At 35.5% G+C, this 17233-nt stretch overlaps 2 pseudogenes; one reads left to right on the top strand and one right to left on the bottom strand.

Annotated features, from left to right (window-relative positions):
* Positions 1-1927: 1927 nt before the first annotated feature.
* LOC137254287 (uncharacterized) lies at positions 1928-2920 on the bottom strand (annotated as a pseudogene).
* A 7280-nt stretch (positions 2921-10200) lies between these two features.
* Positions 10201-11194, top strand: LOC137252890 (uncharacterized; annotated as a pseudogene).
* The last annotated feature ends 6039 nt before the right edge of the window (positions 11195-17233 follow it).

Raw genomic sequence — 17233 nt, 5'->3', positions numbered from 1 at the left:
AACTACGCAAGATTTTCTAAATTTTATTTTTCCATTAGATAGCCATCCCCGTTTAGCACCATTCACAATTTGATCCAATGTTCTATCTATAACGGCTCAATTTCTACCGCACACTGATGGGTTAGTCGATCAGTGCTGATTAGAAAGCGATTAGTGTGCATATCTCTTGAACCAAGCAGGATAGGACATTTTTTTTTTTTTTTGGCAATATGTGGGTATCCATTTGTAGATTAAACGACAATTCGATTGAGAGTTCCATAATTAACCCTTCAATGAAAAAGTGGAGTTTATCTGTACACATATGACCCCGAAACCCGATTTGGCTCCATATCTCTTGAACTGCGCAAGATTTTCTAAATTATATTTTTGCATTAGATAGCCATCCCCGTTTAGCACCATTCACAATTTGATCCAATGTTCTATCTATAACGGCTCAATTTCTACCGCACACTGATGTGTTAGTCGATCAGTGCTGATTAGAAACCGATTAGTGTGCATATCTCTTGAACCAAGCAGGAAAGGAAATTTTTTTTTGGGCAATATGTGGGTATCCGTTTGTAGATTAAACGACAATTTGATTGAAAGTTCCATAATTAACCCTTCAATGAAAAAATGGAGTTTACCGGTACACATATGACCCCGAAACCCGATTTGGAGCCATATCTCTTGAACTACGCAAGATTTTCAAAATTTTTTTTTTGCATTAGATAGCCATCCCCGTTTAGCACCATTCACAAGTTGATGCAATGTTCTATCTATAACGGCTCAATTTCTGCCGCACACTGATGGGTTAGTCGATCAGTGCTGAATAGAAACCGATTAGTGTGCATATCTCTTGAACCAAGCAGGATAGGACATTTTTTTTTTTTGGGCAATATGTGGGTATCTATTTTTAGATTAAACGACAATTCGATTGAGAGTTCCATAATTAACCCTTCAATGAAAAAGTGGAGTTTATCTGTACACATATGACCCCGAAACCCGATTTGTCGCCATATCTCTTGAACTGCGCAAGATTTTCTAAATCATATTTTTGCATTAGATAGCCATCCCCGTTTAGCACCATTCACAATTTGATCCAATCTGCTATCTATAACGGTTCAATTTCTACCGCGTACTGATGGGTAAATCGATCAGTGCTGATTAAACCGATGAGTGTGCATATCTCTTGAACCAAGCAAGATGGAATCGATTTTGTTTTTGCATATTGTAGGTATTCACGTGTAAATTAATCCACAAGTTGATTCAAGGTTTTATCATTAACGGTTCAGGCGATAGGAGGCTTAATCAGTTAAATCGGTTAAAATCGCGCCATGTTCTAATCCAAGTTTTCTATTTTTAGGACATGAAGTGGGAAAATCTCACAAAGTTTCACTTTAGAAGAGAAAGGGGTTTCCGAGGACCCTTGAACATTGACGCATCTAATGGCAAATTTAGATGGGTAGCTTTAAAGCTTCAAAAGCGCCATATTCTAAAAATATCTCAACTTTTAGACTCGCTTCACATATGTTAAGCTTTGTGTAGAATAGTATATGTGGTGCCCTACATTGAACTTATCTGCATAGCAAAGCAACAACAAACAAAATGCAACAAAGCGTTCTATGAAAATCCCACAAAAAAACGAGAAAATGATACTTACATATACAAATATGTATGCGCGTCCGCAAACAAGTACCTAACCATTCACAAAATAACAAAACAACCATTAAGGGAAAAATACATAAGTCAGAAAAAACCCTTTTTTATTTATAATGATGCTATTATATGTATATTTAATATTTCTGCTCTCTGTTTGTTGGTTAGCTGGTACTTTCCGTCTCTGACAAGCGTACTTTACATACATATCAACGCCTGTAAAAAATGTTTTATTATATATTTAAATATGACAAAGAAAAACAAATCAAACCATCAAAGTAACTACCCATGTCTATTCCTGAAGAACATATATATGTTTTATAGCCTTTATCAGCTTCTTGAAGGGGTCTTCATGTTTCCTCAAAACTGATCGGCGCCACAAAAACTCTACAAGAATATCTTCGAAATTTGCAGGATGGTTATAATTTTCTTTGTAAAAATATCTCTTCACAACGCTCCATTGAGATTCTATTCTCTGTGTATGTGTGCCATCAGGTGCAACCAACGAGTTGCCTGGGTCGCTGTGGTTGACTTTGGAATGCAAATACCCATGTTTGGGTAAGCAATCATATGCCTTCCAAAAGTATGTAAAATCGTCGTACCTTCCACCACATGTTTTTTAATTAGCGGTATAAGCGCATCCGCTGACCGATCATTCTTTGGGCACACTTCTAGGCTTAGGTCGTCACTGCCGTCTTCAATCATACCTAGGACCCAGTGACCTTCCACACTTCTACCTAAAATACAATACGTTTATATAGATTTTATTTAAAGCTTGTTTATTGTTTAAAAAAGTACCTTTGTTGTATTTCCTTTTGCCGAACTTGCTTTCGTCGATTTGAACAACTTTCCCAGGTCCACCAATCTTCCCCTTCTGCTTCTGCTGGTCTAATTGGAAAGTAACAATCACCTCGCGACAGTAGTTAAACCAATCGGTTATTGTACACGAGGAAAGCGTGGTACCTTCTACAAAATTCTCCAGCCTTGTGTCGGCAGTTGAACAACGGCGTGCATAGGCGTACATAAGGTAGAAAATTTGGGGTAGAGATATCTTTGATTTTTCAAACCAAGTTGCCTTTGCACGTGACAACCCAGAATTGGCCCGACAGGAGCCTTTGCGACACTGAAAGGTACCCAAAGGGTTGTTACCTTTACAAACCAATGGCATATTAACTTTATGTATTTTGCAGGCTTTTGATTTCAAAATAAGTCCATTTTCTTCTGCAAAATAAATACATTTTTCAATGGACTCAAACCCCTTTATAACTTTTGCCAGATTCAGCATAGCCTGATTTTCGGCAGAAGAGAGAATAAATTTGGGAATGCGTATGTTTGAAGCAGAAATGGTAGCTCTGCTACTGATAGAAGGTATATTAGAATCTGTAAAATGAATTACATGAATAAGTAACAGAACTCGTGAAATTTATGTGTAGATGTTGCGACAAAAAATTGAGGGAAAAATACATATATTTATATGGAGCAATTCACACTTAATGGCCGCGTCACAACCATCTTTTTTCATATAGATGTGACATTTTCATACAGATGTGCATGTGCTTTGACTAAGAGTGCTTTCATCCTTTGCAAGTGAGAATCGCCAAAAAAAATGTTAAGAATGATAGAACATACCTTCGAAAGAATCACCAGTATCCTCAACGAAATCCCGATCGCTCGTGAAACAAACCTCTGATTCTGCAATCGAAATCAGTTAAATAAATCGGGTTTTAAGTATAATATAAATATAAACGAAATCTAACCATCATCAGTGTCAAAAGCAACATTATCCTCAGCAGTAACATGTATTTTAGTTGCATCGTTAACAGCAGAAGCTTCAAAAAATTCGACCGTTGTAAACGAAGCGTCTGCAATCAAAATAATAATAAATTCTTTTGTTGCATTAGACTCTGCCCCACTCTTCCTTTCTTTCTTTCTCTTTCCCAAATTCCTCCGTTTTCATCTGTCATTCTAATTCTGAGTCTCTCCCTACTTTCCCCTCTTCCTTCCTCAATACCACTCATACTCCCATCCAACTTCTATTTCCGAAAAAAATGGAACAAGTGCAGAATACATTCATTTGTCAAAAATGAAAAATCGGACTTTATAGAGGTTTTTATGCTGATTCCAACGGTGTATTTCTTTTTTGGTGCAAATGAAAGGTTTAGGGGTAATTCAATGTCAAAAAGCGAAATTATGAATTTTTCAAATCAAAATATCTCCGAAACTAATGAATGGATTTCAAAAATTAAAATAATCGAAAAATAACTTATAAAAATACCTTTCATCTGATGTATAAATATTTTTAATTTTTCTAGTCTTTATTTATCAAAAATTTCAAAAAACTCTTTTGCATTCGTGAACGAGCTGATATTACCTTATAACTCTTATGTTTATTGTTATGTTAGCCGATCCAACACCGGCATCGACATGCACAGTAATTCTGCGTAGAACACCTTTCTGCATAGGCGGCCTTCGGCCGCGCTTATAAAAAATAACCCTGGGCTACGCCATGCCAAGTCCGGGTGTGTGGTATAACCGTGGCTACCGCCACGGTGATGTCCTTCTGCGTAGTACACCCTTGACGTATATTTAAAAAAAAAATAAATAAATATACCTACATCGATAAAAATAATTGAACTCATATGACACCTTCTTTGTTTTCGCCCCTAAATAATCAAGTTATACCTTCTAATATAAAGATATATATACCAAATTAAAGGTAATTAAATTATCTTCAACACGATGGTATTAAAATATTTTGTCAATAACACATTTTTTCGACTTATTATTCGATTTATGATAAGTTAGCAATAATTTCCCCATAAAAACATAATTTTATTATAGAAATTTCTTCTAATATAGATGTTTTATATATCAAACAAACCTTGTTTTATTACCTATCTAAAGACATTACAATTTTCAAGATTGTCTCAATAGTTTCAAAGATATTTTGTTTTAAAAAAATTTAAAATTTACCTTTTGACGATGAATTACCCCTATAGTTATTATTTGCACCAAAAAAATTATACGGTTGAACTCACCATAAACACCACTACCATACTCATATATATATTTTTTTAATTTGACAAATGTATGTATTCTGCACTTAAACGAAAAAAATTTTTAAAACTGATTCTGTATCGCAAATTAACTACAACATTAACTGACATGTCGCTGTACGATGGCTTTGTATAGGTTTTATCAAAAAAAAGCAATCAGCTAATAAGATAACAACACCTTCGACTGAATTCCCCTCGATTTCAACCAACGCAACAATTTCCAAAACTTCTCTATAGAAATATGCAAAGATATATCTAAACTTGCTTTATATTTATGTTATAATTTCATATTATAATTTTAGCTTTTGAATAAATAAATAAATATCTAACCTTGAAAATGACCACCTGCAACATTATCATCAGCGGCACTGTCAACAGAAGCTGTAGCACAATTGAGGTTTGAACTAAAAACATCTGAAATTTAAATTATCTTAATATCCATTCAAATTCTGATATAGCAAATTGAATCTACCTCCCAAATAAGCAACCGCATTATCATCAGTAACTGCAATATCGACAATGTGACGATCGGCATTAGTAGTGGAAACATCTGCAATTAGACTTCTTTAATATACATTGTTTACAAACTGCGCACCAGAAAACGTTAACACAACTGTTTAGTGATTACCATCTGAACGCACCATTTAGTATTTCCGCGTATTAAATAAGTTCGGACTAATATGATAGCAAAGTGTAAAACTCGATTAAGTTGTCACTAAACAGTTGATCAACTGTTATGTTTTTTGAATGCTAATTTATATCACTCACTGAATGAAGTGTTTCTACCTACAAAAAATTTGGTCACAAAACTTATCCACGCCCATGCAAATGTGACTATGAATATAACCCATGACCGTAAAATGACTAGTCAAATGACGAGAGCGTTTTTGCAGGGTAATGAGTGATACCTCATTCCACGTCATATGACTAGTCATTTTACGGTCATAGGTTATATTCATAGTCACATTTGCATGGACGTGGATACGTTTTGTGACCAAATTTTTTGTAGTGTAGTGTGTATTTTAAATGCTTACAAATATTACCTTCATAACAAGCAATATTATAACTATCAGTAGTTGTAGCATCTTGAGCACCAGCAACAAAAAAAACACCACTCATAAAAGAAACATCTGTAATTGAAATTTCTTTCATATAATTTCTAATATTTTATACGAAAATATATCTAACCTTCAAAACAAGCGACAACAGTACCTTCATCAACAACAGGGGCAAGAGCAGTTGGAGCACTAGCAACAACAAGTTCAAAATTATTTTCTTCATACTCCCTGACGCATCGGGACACGAAGTTAATATTTATGCCTAGAGGGCGGATGGTTTTTAAAATATCATCTTCATCCACATAGCACTTACGTAATGCTATAACGGCAATACGGTCCTCATATTCTGACCACTGCAAAGTATTCCCTGAAACAAATATACAATTTGTATTCCACTACTAAATCATCATATTAATAGAAATGTAGTACTAATTACCTGATTTGCTCATTTTAAAATAAAGTTTAATCAATTTATAAAGGATTTACTAAAAAACACTTTAATATTTTCACACAATGAAAGCTCCGTTAGTTTAAAGCGCCAAACGATACCAACTATTAAATTATATAACGGACGTAGCCACCCTACAAGAAACGCTGATAGTTTTACTAATACACTCACACTTGTAATTGACAATGCTGATCCTGCGATGACGTAAACATTGATACTCAAATTTATCATGAAAAAGGACTGAAACTGGGAAGGCTTCGGACACCTGATACAGAACAAAAGAACATACAGCAGATACCATAATGCATGTGAGACAGATACATAATTCTCAACGAAATTTTATGTATGCGAGAACAGATTATCCGATTTAATCATGTTGTCACTACTGACTGTCATATGACATTCAAATGATTATCACGGTTGTTTTGTTATTTTTTAAATTCCGCCATTTTCAACAGACGAAAACCATATAAAAAATAAGTTTAAAAAATGAAAAAGAGAGCATTTCAAAGCTCCATGCTAAAAGAAAAAAAAAATCGAAAATAATATTAAAAAATACCAAAAGCTGGCGGAATGTATGGGGTGCACTCAAAAAATTGATACGCGAAAAATAATAGTGGTTAGTGTTGATTCATTTTTAAATGTGTTTCCGCATGAGGAAAGCGCTCTTCTGTTGTTTTGTTATTTTCTGAATTTAAATTGAACATTTTGAACTCGAATTCTTATAAAACTATTTATTTTAAACAAATAAGAAACACGTATGCTTTTATCACGTACAAAATTAAAAACGTAATGAAATAAAGTAAATAAAAAGCAAAAAGCATTGTTTCATTTTTGGCGGAATATAACAATGGTCATTTATGATAGTATAAGAGTCAAACCTGATATCTACAGTAAACTATCATTTATGACACTTTTTGATAGTTAGAGTGTCAGCACTGATCCAGGAAAAGGAATGAGAGTGAGCAGTACGGCTATATACTTAATCAGCAGGCGATGTTGGTGTATAAGAAGGAGACAAAAACTCACACGTACACAGTTGTTTACATCACATTTGCGCAAGTCCCCTTAAGTTTGTGATAGAAAGTTTGTATGAGGCGCTGATCGTTAGGTTGACATTGCTGACAATCAGATGATAGTCATATGATAGTCAGTGTTCTTGTAGGGCAAGTAAAGATCTTCACAATTAAGTAACGAGTAAACAGAGTACTTATTCCGGACTTGCATAGAACGCTTTGTAGCGTTGCTTCGCTTTAACGCTTTGGCAGCGCCATAAGAAAGAAAGAATAAGCTAATAAGTAAACATTATATATCTCCATTATACCATCAATAACTGTTTCACAACTAATATTTCCAAGTAATATTTAAAATTATTTAAAATATTTAAGAAAATTTTCATGATGTAGTTTTCCATAATATTCTTACCTTCAGGTCTGGCAGCCCCTTAACACATAAACGAACAGTCTACTCGTTCAAAATACACTCGCTCTGCCATATTATTTCGGTTGCAGATGACAATTCGATTATAAAATAAACAAACGAACTCGTCGACGCTGGTGTATTTTTTCAGTTTTAAGTTTCGTTAATTATTAAATTAAAACGCGTTGTGGCTTAGTTGTTAACATCGGTAGTGGCTAAAATAACTCAGTTTAATGATTTGAACTTATTCCAAGTGCGGTATTTTAAAGAAATCGGTCAGAACGCATTAAGTTTGTTCGGTGAAATTTACATTTTTAAACGCTTATATTTCATAAACTAAGAATTTCCTAGATTTGCGGATGATAATTTTGTGATTTTTAGGACCCCTTTTACCCCTACAAATCAACAAAAGTTTGAAAATCGTGGCACCTTATATAAAATCCAACCCGTGCCGCTGATGATAATGTTGCAGGTGGTTATTTTCAAGGTTAGATATTTATTTATTTATTCAAAAGCTAAAATTATAATATGAAATTATAACATAAATATAAAGCAAGTTTAGATATATCTTTGCATATTTCTATAGAGAAGTTTTGGAAATTGTTGCGTTGGTTGAAATCGAGGGGAATTCTGTCGAAGGTGTTGTTATCTTATTAGCTGATTGCTTTTTTTGATAAAACCTATACAACGGCATCGTACAGCGACATGTCAGTTAATGTTTTAGTTAATTTGCGATACAGAATCAGTTTTAAAAATTTGTTTCGTTTAAGTGCAGAATACATACATTTGTCAAATTAAAAATATATATATATGAGTATGGTAGTGGTGTTTATGGTGAGTTCAACCGTATAATTTTTTTGGTGCAAATAATAACTATAGGGGTAATTCATCGTCAAAAGGTAAATTTTACATTTTTTTAAAACAAAATATCTTTGAAACTATTGAGACAATCTTGAAAATTGTAATATCTTTAGATAGGTAATAAAACAAGGTTTGTTTGATATATAAAACATCTATATTAGAAGAAATTTCTATAATAAAATTATGTTTTTATGGGGAAATGATTGCTAACTTATCATAAATCGAATAATAAGTCGAAAAAATGTGTTATTGACAAAATACTTTAATACTATCGTGTTGAAGATAATTTCATTACCTTTAATTTGGTATATATATCTTTATATTAGAAGGTATAACTTGATTATTTAGGGGCGAAAACAAAGAAGGTGTCATATGAGTTCAATTATTTTTATCGATGTAGGTATATTTATTTATTTTTTTTTAAATATACGTCAAGGGTGTACTACGCAGAAGGACATCACCGTGGCGGTAGCCACGGTTATACCACACACCCGGACTTGGCATGGCGTAGCCCAGGGTTATTCTTTATAAGCGCGGCCGAAGGCCGCCTATGCAGAAAGGTGTTCTACGCAGAATTACTGTGCATGTCGATGCCGGTGTTGGATCGGCTAACATAACAATAAACATAAGAGTTATAAGGTAATATTAGCTCGTTCACGAATGCAAAAGAGTTTTTTGAAATTTTTGGTAAATAAAGACTAGAAAAATTAAAGATATTTATACATCAAATGAAAGGTATTTTTATAAGTTATTTTTCGATTATTTTAATTTTTGAAATCCATTCATTAGTTTCGGAGATATTTTGATTTGAAAAATTCATAATTTCGCTTTTTGACATGGAATTACCCCTAAACCTTTCATTTGCACCAAAAAAGAAATACACCGTTGGAATCAGCATAAAAACCTCTATAAAGTCCGATTTTTCATTTTTGACAAATGAATGTATTCTGCACTTGTTCCATTTTTTTCGGAAATAGAAGTTGGATGGGAGTATGAGTGGTATTGAGGAAGGAAGAGGGGAAAGGAGAGGGAGACTCAGAATTAGAATGACAGATGAAAACGGAGGAATTTGGGAAAGAGAAAGAAAGAAAGAAGAGTGGGGCAGAGTCTAATGCAACAAAAGAATTTATTATTATTTTCATTGCAGACGCTTCGTTTACAACGGTCGAATTTTTTGAAGCTTCTGCTGTTAACGATGCAACTAAAATACATGTTACTGCTGAGGATAATGTTGCTTTTGACACTGATGATGGTTAGATTTCGTTTATATTTATATTATACTTAAAACCCGATTTATTTAACTGATTTCAATTGCAGAATCAGAGGTTTGTTTCACGAGCGATCGGGATTTCGTTGAGGATACTGGTGATTCTTTCGAAGGTATGTTCTATCATTCTTAACATTTTTTTGGAGATTCTCACTTGCAAAGGATGAAAGCACTCTTAGTCAAAGCACATGCACATCTGTATGAAAATGTCACATCTATATGAAAAAAGATGGTTGTGACGCGGCCATTAAGTGTGAATTGCTCCATATAAATATATGTATTTTTCCCTCAATTTTTTGTCGCAACATCTACACATAAATTTCACGAGTTCTGTTACTTATTCATGTAATTCATTTTACAGATTCTAATATACCTTCTATCAGTAGCAGAGCTACCATTTCTGCTTCAAACATACGCTTTCCCAAATTTATTCTCTCTTCTGCCGAAAATCAGGCTATGCTGAATCTGGCAAAAGTTATAAAGGGGTTTGAGTCCATTGAAAAATGTATTTATTTTTCAGAAGAAAATGGACTTATTTTGAAATCAAAAGCCTGCAAAATACATAAAGTTAATATGCCATTGGTTTGTAAAGGTAACAACTCTTTGGGTACCTTTCAGTGTCGCAAAGGCTCCTGTCGGGCCAATTCTGGGTTGTCACGTGCAAATGGAACTTGGTATGAAAAATCAAAGATATCTCTACCCCAAATTTTCTACCTTATGTACGCCTATGCAAGCCGTTGTTCAACTGCCGACACAAGGCTGGAGAATTTTGTAGAAGGTACCACGCTTTCCTCGTGTACAATAACCGATTGGTTTAACTACTGTCGCGAGGTGGTTGTTACTTTCCAATTAGACCAGCAGAAGCAGAAGGGGAAGATTGGTGGACCTGGGAAAGTTGTTCAAATCGACGAAAGCAAGTTCGGCTAAAGGAAATACAACAAAGGTACTTTTTTAAACAATAAAGAAGCTTTAAATAAAATCTATATAAACGTATTGTATTTTAGGTAGAAGTGTGGAAGGTCACTGGGTCCTAGGTATGATTGAAGACGGCAGTGACGACCTAAGCCTAGAAGTGTGCCCAAAGAATGTTCGGTCAGCGGATGCGCTTATACCGCTAATTAAAAAACATGTGGTGGAAGGTACGACGATTCGTACAGACTTTTGGAAGGCATATGATTGCTTACCCAAACATGGGTATTTGCATTCCAAAGTCAACCACAGCGACCCAGGCAACTCGTTTGTTGCACCTGATGGCACACATACACAGAGAATAGAATCTCAATGGCGCGTTGTGAAGAGATATTTTTACAAAGAAAATTATAACCATCCTGCAAATTTCGAAGATATTCTTGTAGAGTTTTTGTGGCGCCGATCAGTTTTGAGGAAACATGAAGACCCCTTCAAGAAGCTGATAGAGGCTATAAAACATATATATGTTCTTCAGGAATAGACATGGGTAGTTACTTTGATGGTTTGATTTGTTTTTCTTTGTCATATTTAAATATATAATAAAACATTTTTTACAGGCGTTGATATGTCTGTAAAGTACGCTTGTCAGAGACGGAAAGTACCAGCTAACTAACAAACAGAGAGCAGAAATATTAAATATACATATAATAGCATCATTATAAATAAAAAAGGGTTTTTTCTGACTTATGTATTTTTCCCTTAATGGTTGTTTTGTTATTTTGTGAATGGTTAGGTACTTGTTTGCGGACGCGCATACATATTTGTATATGCAAGTATCATTTTCTCGTTTTTTTGTGGGATTTTCATAGAACGCTTTGTTGCATTTTGTTTGTTGTTGCTTTGCTTTGCAGATAAGTTCAATGTAGGGCACCACATATACTATTCTACACAAAGCTTAACATATGTGAAGCGAGTCCAAAAGTTGAGATATTTTTAGAATATGGCGCTTTTGAAGCTTTAAAGCTACCCATCTAAATTTGCCATTAGATGCGTCAATGTTCAAGGGTCCTCGGAAACCCCTTTCTCTTCTAAAGTGAAACTTTGTGAGATTTTCCCACTTCATGTCCTAAAAATAGAAAACTTGGATTAGAACATCGCGCGATTTTAACCGATTTAACAGATTAAGCCTCCTATCGCCTGAACCGTTAACGATAAAACCTTGAATCAACTTGTGGATTAATCTACACGTGAATACCTACAATATGCAAAAACAAAATCGATTCCATCTTGCTTGGTTCAAGAGATATGCACACTCATCGGTTTTAATCAGCACTGATCGATTTACCCATCAGTACGCGGTAGAAATTGAACCGTTATAGATAGAAGATTGGATCAAATTGTGAATGGTGCTAAACGGGGATGGCTATCTAATGCAAAAATATAATTTAGAAAATCTTGCGCAGTTCAAGAGATATGGCGACAAATCGGGTTTCGGGGTCATATGTGTACAGATAAACTCCACTTTTTCATTGAAGGGTTAATTATGGAATTCTCAATCGAATTTTCGTTTAATCTACAAATGGATACCCATATATTGCCCAAAAAAAAAAATGTCCTATCCTGCTTGGTTCAAGAGATATGCACACTAATCGGTTTCTATTCAGCACTGATCGACTAACCCATCAGTGTGCGGCAGAAATTGAGCCGTTATAGATAGAACATTGGATCAACTTGTGAATGGTGCTAAACGGGGATGGCTATCTAATGCAAAAAAAAAATTTAGAAAATCTTGCGTAGTTCAAGAGATATGGCTCCAAATCGGGTTTCGGGGTCATATGTGTACAGATAAACTCCACTTTTTCATTGAAGGGTTAATTATGGAACTCTCAATCGAATTGTCGTTTAATCTACAAACGGATACCCACATATTGCCCAAAAAAAATTTCCTATCCTGCTTGGTTCCAGAGATATGCACACTAATCGGTTTCTAATCAGCACTGATCGACTAACACATCAGTGTGCGGTAGAAATTGAGCCGTTATAGATAGAACATTGGATCAAATTGTGAATGGTGCTAAACGGGGATGGCTATCTAATGCAAAAATATAATTTAGAAAATCTTGCGCAGTTCAAGAGATATGGCGCCAAATCGGGTTTCGGGGTCATATTTGTACAGATAAACTCCACTTTTTCATTGAAGGGTTAATTATGGAACTCTCAATCGAATTGTTGTTTAATCTGCAAATGGATATCCACATATTGCAAAAAAAACAAAAAATGTCCTATCCTGCTTGGTTCAAGAGATATGCACACTAATCGGTTTCTAATCAGCACTGATCGACTAACCCATCAGTGTGCGGTAGAAATTGAGCCGTTATAGATAGAACATTGGATCAATTTGTGAATGGTGCTAAACGGGGATGGCTATCTAATGCAAAAATAAAATTTAGAAAATCTTGCGTAGTTCAAGAGATATGGCTCCAAATCGGGTTTCGGGGTCATATGTGTACAGATAAACTCCATTTTTTCATTGGAGGGTTAATTATGGAACTCTCAATCAAATTGTCATTTAATCTACAAATGGATACCCACATATAGCCCAAAAAAAAATTTCCTATCCTGCTTGGTTCAAGAGATATGCACACTAATCGGTTTCTAATCAGCACTGATCGACTAACCCATCAGTGTGCGGTAGAAATTGAGCCGTTATAGATAGAACATTGGATCAAATTGTGAATGGTGCTAAACGGGGATGGCTATCTAATGCAGACATACAATTTAGAAAATCTTGCGCAGTTCAAGAGATATGGCGCCAAATCGCGTTTCGGGGTCATATGTGTACAGATAAACTCCATTTTTTCATTGAAGGGTTAATTATGGAACTCTCAATCAAATTGTCATTTAATCTACAAATGGATACCTACATATTGCCCAAAAAAAAAGTCCTATCCTGCTTGGTTCAAGAGATATGCACACTAATCGGTTTTTAATCAGCACTGATCGACTAACCCATCAGTGTGCGGTAAAAATTGAACCGCTATAGATAGAACATTGGATCAAATTGTGAATGGTGCTAAACGGGGATGGCGTGAAACTTTAAAGCTTTCCATTTAAACTTGGCTATAGATGCGTCAATCTACAAGGCTCCGAGGAAACCCTTTTCTTTCCTAAAGTTAAAATTTGTGAGATTTCCCACTTCATGTACGAAACATAGACAAATTTCCGCCTGCGGCGCTTTTCTTTTATAAAATTCAAATTTGTGAGGTTTTCCTATTTCATGTCCAAAAAAATGCGACGCTTTTCTTTAATAAGCTTTAAATTCCAGATGTTTTCGATTTCATGTAAAAAAGCTAACAAAATCAATATGGTAAACAGAATGAAATGAATAAGCATTAAGTCTGAGACTTATGGCAGGATTTTGTAGCCTTTGACAGACATAGAGGAAGATTTGCAAATATGCTTTGGTTATTTCAAAGCGAAGTAAGTAAAGTTGTATTGTTTATTTTATGGCGGTGTCAAAGCGAAGTAGCGCAGAAAAAGCTTTGATCCGCAAAATTGTTCTATAACAGATTAACTTTTCGTTACGTGTTGAAGTCGAAGCATTGCCAAAGTTGAAGTCGTACGCGAAGCCAATGGCAAAAATAGTTATACCGTACACATCTGGCACTATCAAATACTCGTTGATAGTTTAACGAATACGCATGTATGCATTCCTTGTTTTCGTTTGTTTAATTTCAACAACGAAAAAAAGCGACAATTGTACCGGCCGGTTTTTCGCTAATAACTTTAAAAATGTTTCAATTCTGAATCTTGACGAAAATACGCGTCTTTGGATACTAGTTTCGACAAGTTCGACGCGAATTTTAAGTGCAAAACTTAAGTCGTAATATTACCAAATTTCGGTATTTAAAACCTATTTTTTCATAAACCAAGAGTTTCCTAGAGTTGCGGATGATAATTTTGCAGGCATGCTTAACGAACGAAACGATATCATTTCGTTACGATAATCAACGCTAATAAACGAAACGAAGTCACTTCGTTTCGTTTATTAACGTTAAGATCGTCAAATTAACGTTAATTTGTCGTTCTTAACGTTAATAAACGAAACGAAATGACTTCGTTTCGTTTATTAACGTTGATTTTCGTAACGAAATGATATCGTTTCGTTCGTTAAGCATGCCTGTAATTTTGTGATTTTTAGGACTCCCCCCACCCCCCGAAAAAAAAAGTTGGAAAATCGTGGCACCTTATATAAAATATTCCCCGTGCATATTTATATGTACAAACTACATATGTAAAGACATAAACTCATTCGTAGTCGTGCCCTTTCTGAAACCATTTTGAGTTTCGAAGCTCACACTGATGGTGCTCAATTTTTCCTGCGCGGGTGGTGGTGTTAGTATCAGTTTGCATAGATATGAGTGTTGTAGATATAATACCGGAATATATGCAGCCCCATTTCGTGCTATCAAAGTCGATTTGCAGGTGATGTTGAGCCTTTGAACTTGACCCTTTCCCATAATATGCATGGTAGGGCCTTATATGTGATACTAAAAAGGCCGAGGGACAGTTGTCGCAGTTTTCTTGTAGCTTGAGCAAATGTACGTTCTTCTTACAGCCACAGCTGGAATATTGCTATGCCCACATCGTCAAATCGAATTACCTAGAATGAAAAAGAAACGAATATCAGTAAGCATAGATAATAAGTTTTTAATATAACCGGAAGTGCTTAATAAATACAAGATACTCAAGGCGATTTCAGATAACCAGAATCAGGGCCTGTAAAGTAAATTCAAGTGAACCTCCACCATGCCAAGGCATCTTCCCGTAGCGGGGGTACCCGAAGATTATAACAAGGGATAATTGATAGATGTTGCGGTAATAGATAGTAAATTAGGCGTGCTACAAAAACAAAAACGAATAAATGCAGATGACTGTTTAATCTATTATGCAAAGTTCTTTGAATGGATGTGCAAATTTAAACGGGCAAAGAACTGCTAAAACTGCTTTCCCCGAGTAACCCGGGAACGAACTGATATGACTACGTCTATTCTTCTTTAGCAGCAGTGCCGAGCATCACTTCCCTTTTGGACGGGAAAGTAAACGTTTGGTTGTCTGCAAGTTTATCATATGCCTGTACAGAACTTACTCGTTTGCTGGATCTGTGCAGTACATCTAATTTTCCCAGATTTTCTGGGCTCAGCGAGGGTATCCTCCTGAATGGTGCATGTGTACCCTGCTGCCTTGCCTGGCCGCTCACCCAACAACACCAGGCACGATGGAACTTGCCTTGCGACACCCAAAGTGCACTCACGCTTCTCATGGCTACAGCGGGTTAGTGGGCTTAGAGTATACCCGTGGTAGCTATGCCTGTCGTAAGAGGCGACTAAAATACCAAATTGATTTAAGGGGTTTTGTAGCGCAATCCTTTAAATGGGTTGCCAGCGCAATATATAGCATCTCCAACCCAATTGTCAACGTCACCTACCCGTGGCGAATCCTGTTTCTTTAACAGCCGAGGCTCTGGCGACCTCATGTTCCTTATGGATCTACATTTGAAGGCGCTTAAATAGCTGACATCGCTTACTTAACCGGTAGATTCTAAAGTAAAAAGATCTGACATCTTTATCACTCCTAATAGCTGGAGCCTTAGCCTGGCAAGCACAGGGCACGATATTTCTCAGGGGGTCCGGTATTTCTCGGGGTGCCCGCGATTTAGAGGTACTAAGACATTTTTTTTAATGCAGGAGAGTCTTTAGTTGTTCCATTTGTAAATTTTAAGCCGAATTTCAAAAGCAACGAATATTGATAATGATTTTTTAATTGGTCCCTCGAACAGTGAGGAGACAATAAAAACATCAAACAAAAATATATGTTTACATGAATCCGAAATCGTAAAGTTTTCGTGATAACACTGATGAAGGTTCGTCTTCAAAAAGCCTTCCAACAATACTACCAACTCTGTATCAAAGTCTAGATTATTTAAACGACTTCGATATCGGTACCGTGAATAATGAGTTTTTGCGATCTGAAGAAGTTAACGAAATAATTCGTCGAGGTCATCAAAAGTGCCCTGTTATTTTTCCACGTGATTGTCATGACGAGGCATTTCCTACCTCGTTGTTAAACAGAATCTTGCCAAATGGAGAGAAAGTGGAGCGCCACTGGTTGGTGTGGAGTGCCAGTAGCAATGCTTTTTATTGCCTACCATGTCGTCTGTTAAGCACCAATACTTTAAATCGACCTAAAATTTGTTGCCCTGGCGAATATCCGAAATTCCAGGTATGGAAGAAGCTATATGCTAAAATACTGAAGATCACATTAAATGTTATATTCAATGGCGATCTTTACAAAACCTAATTCGAAAGGAGGCTACAATTGATACACTTATCAATGAACAGCTAATCACTGAAACTCAAAAGTGGAAAGAAATTTTATATAGAATTTTGGACACTATTTTTTTTTTTCAAAAAGCGAAAGGCTGGACATTTTTTGAGCATCTAAGATCTCATAAGCCATTATGATCCGATACTTAGAGATCATTTGGAGAAAGTTAGGATTTCACAATAGCAGCACAAAC

The sequence above is a fragment of the Eurosta solidaginis genome, chromosome 5 (assembly GCF_040869045.1).
Source record: "Eurosta solidaginis isolate ZX-2024a chromosome 5, ASM4086904v1, whole genome shotgun sequence".
NCBI lineage: Eukaryota > Metazoa > Arthropoda > Insecta > Diptera > Tephritidae > Eurosta > Eurosta solidaginis.
This window is presented reverse-complemented; position numbering and strand designations above follow the sequence as displayed.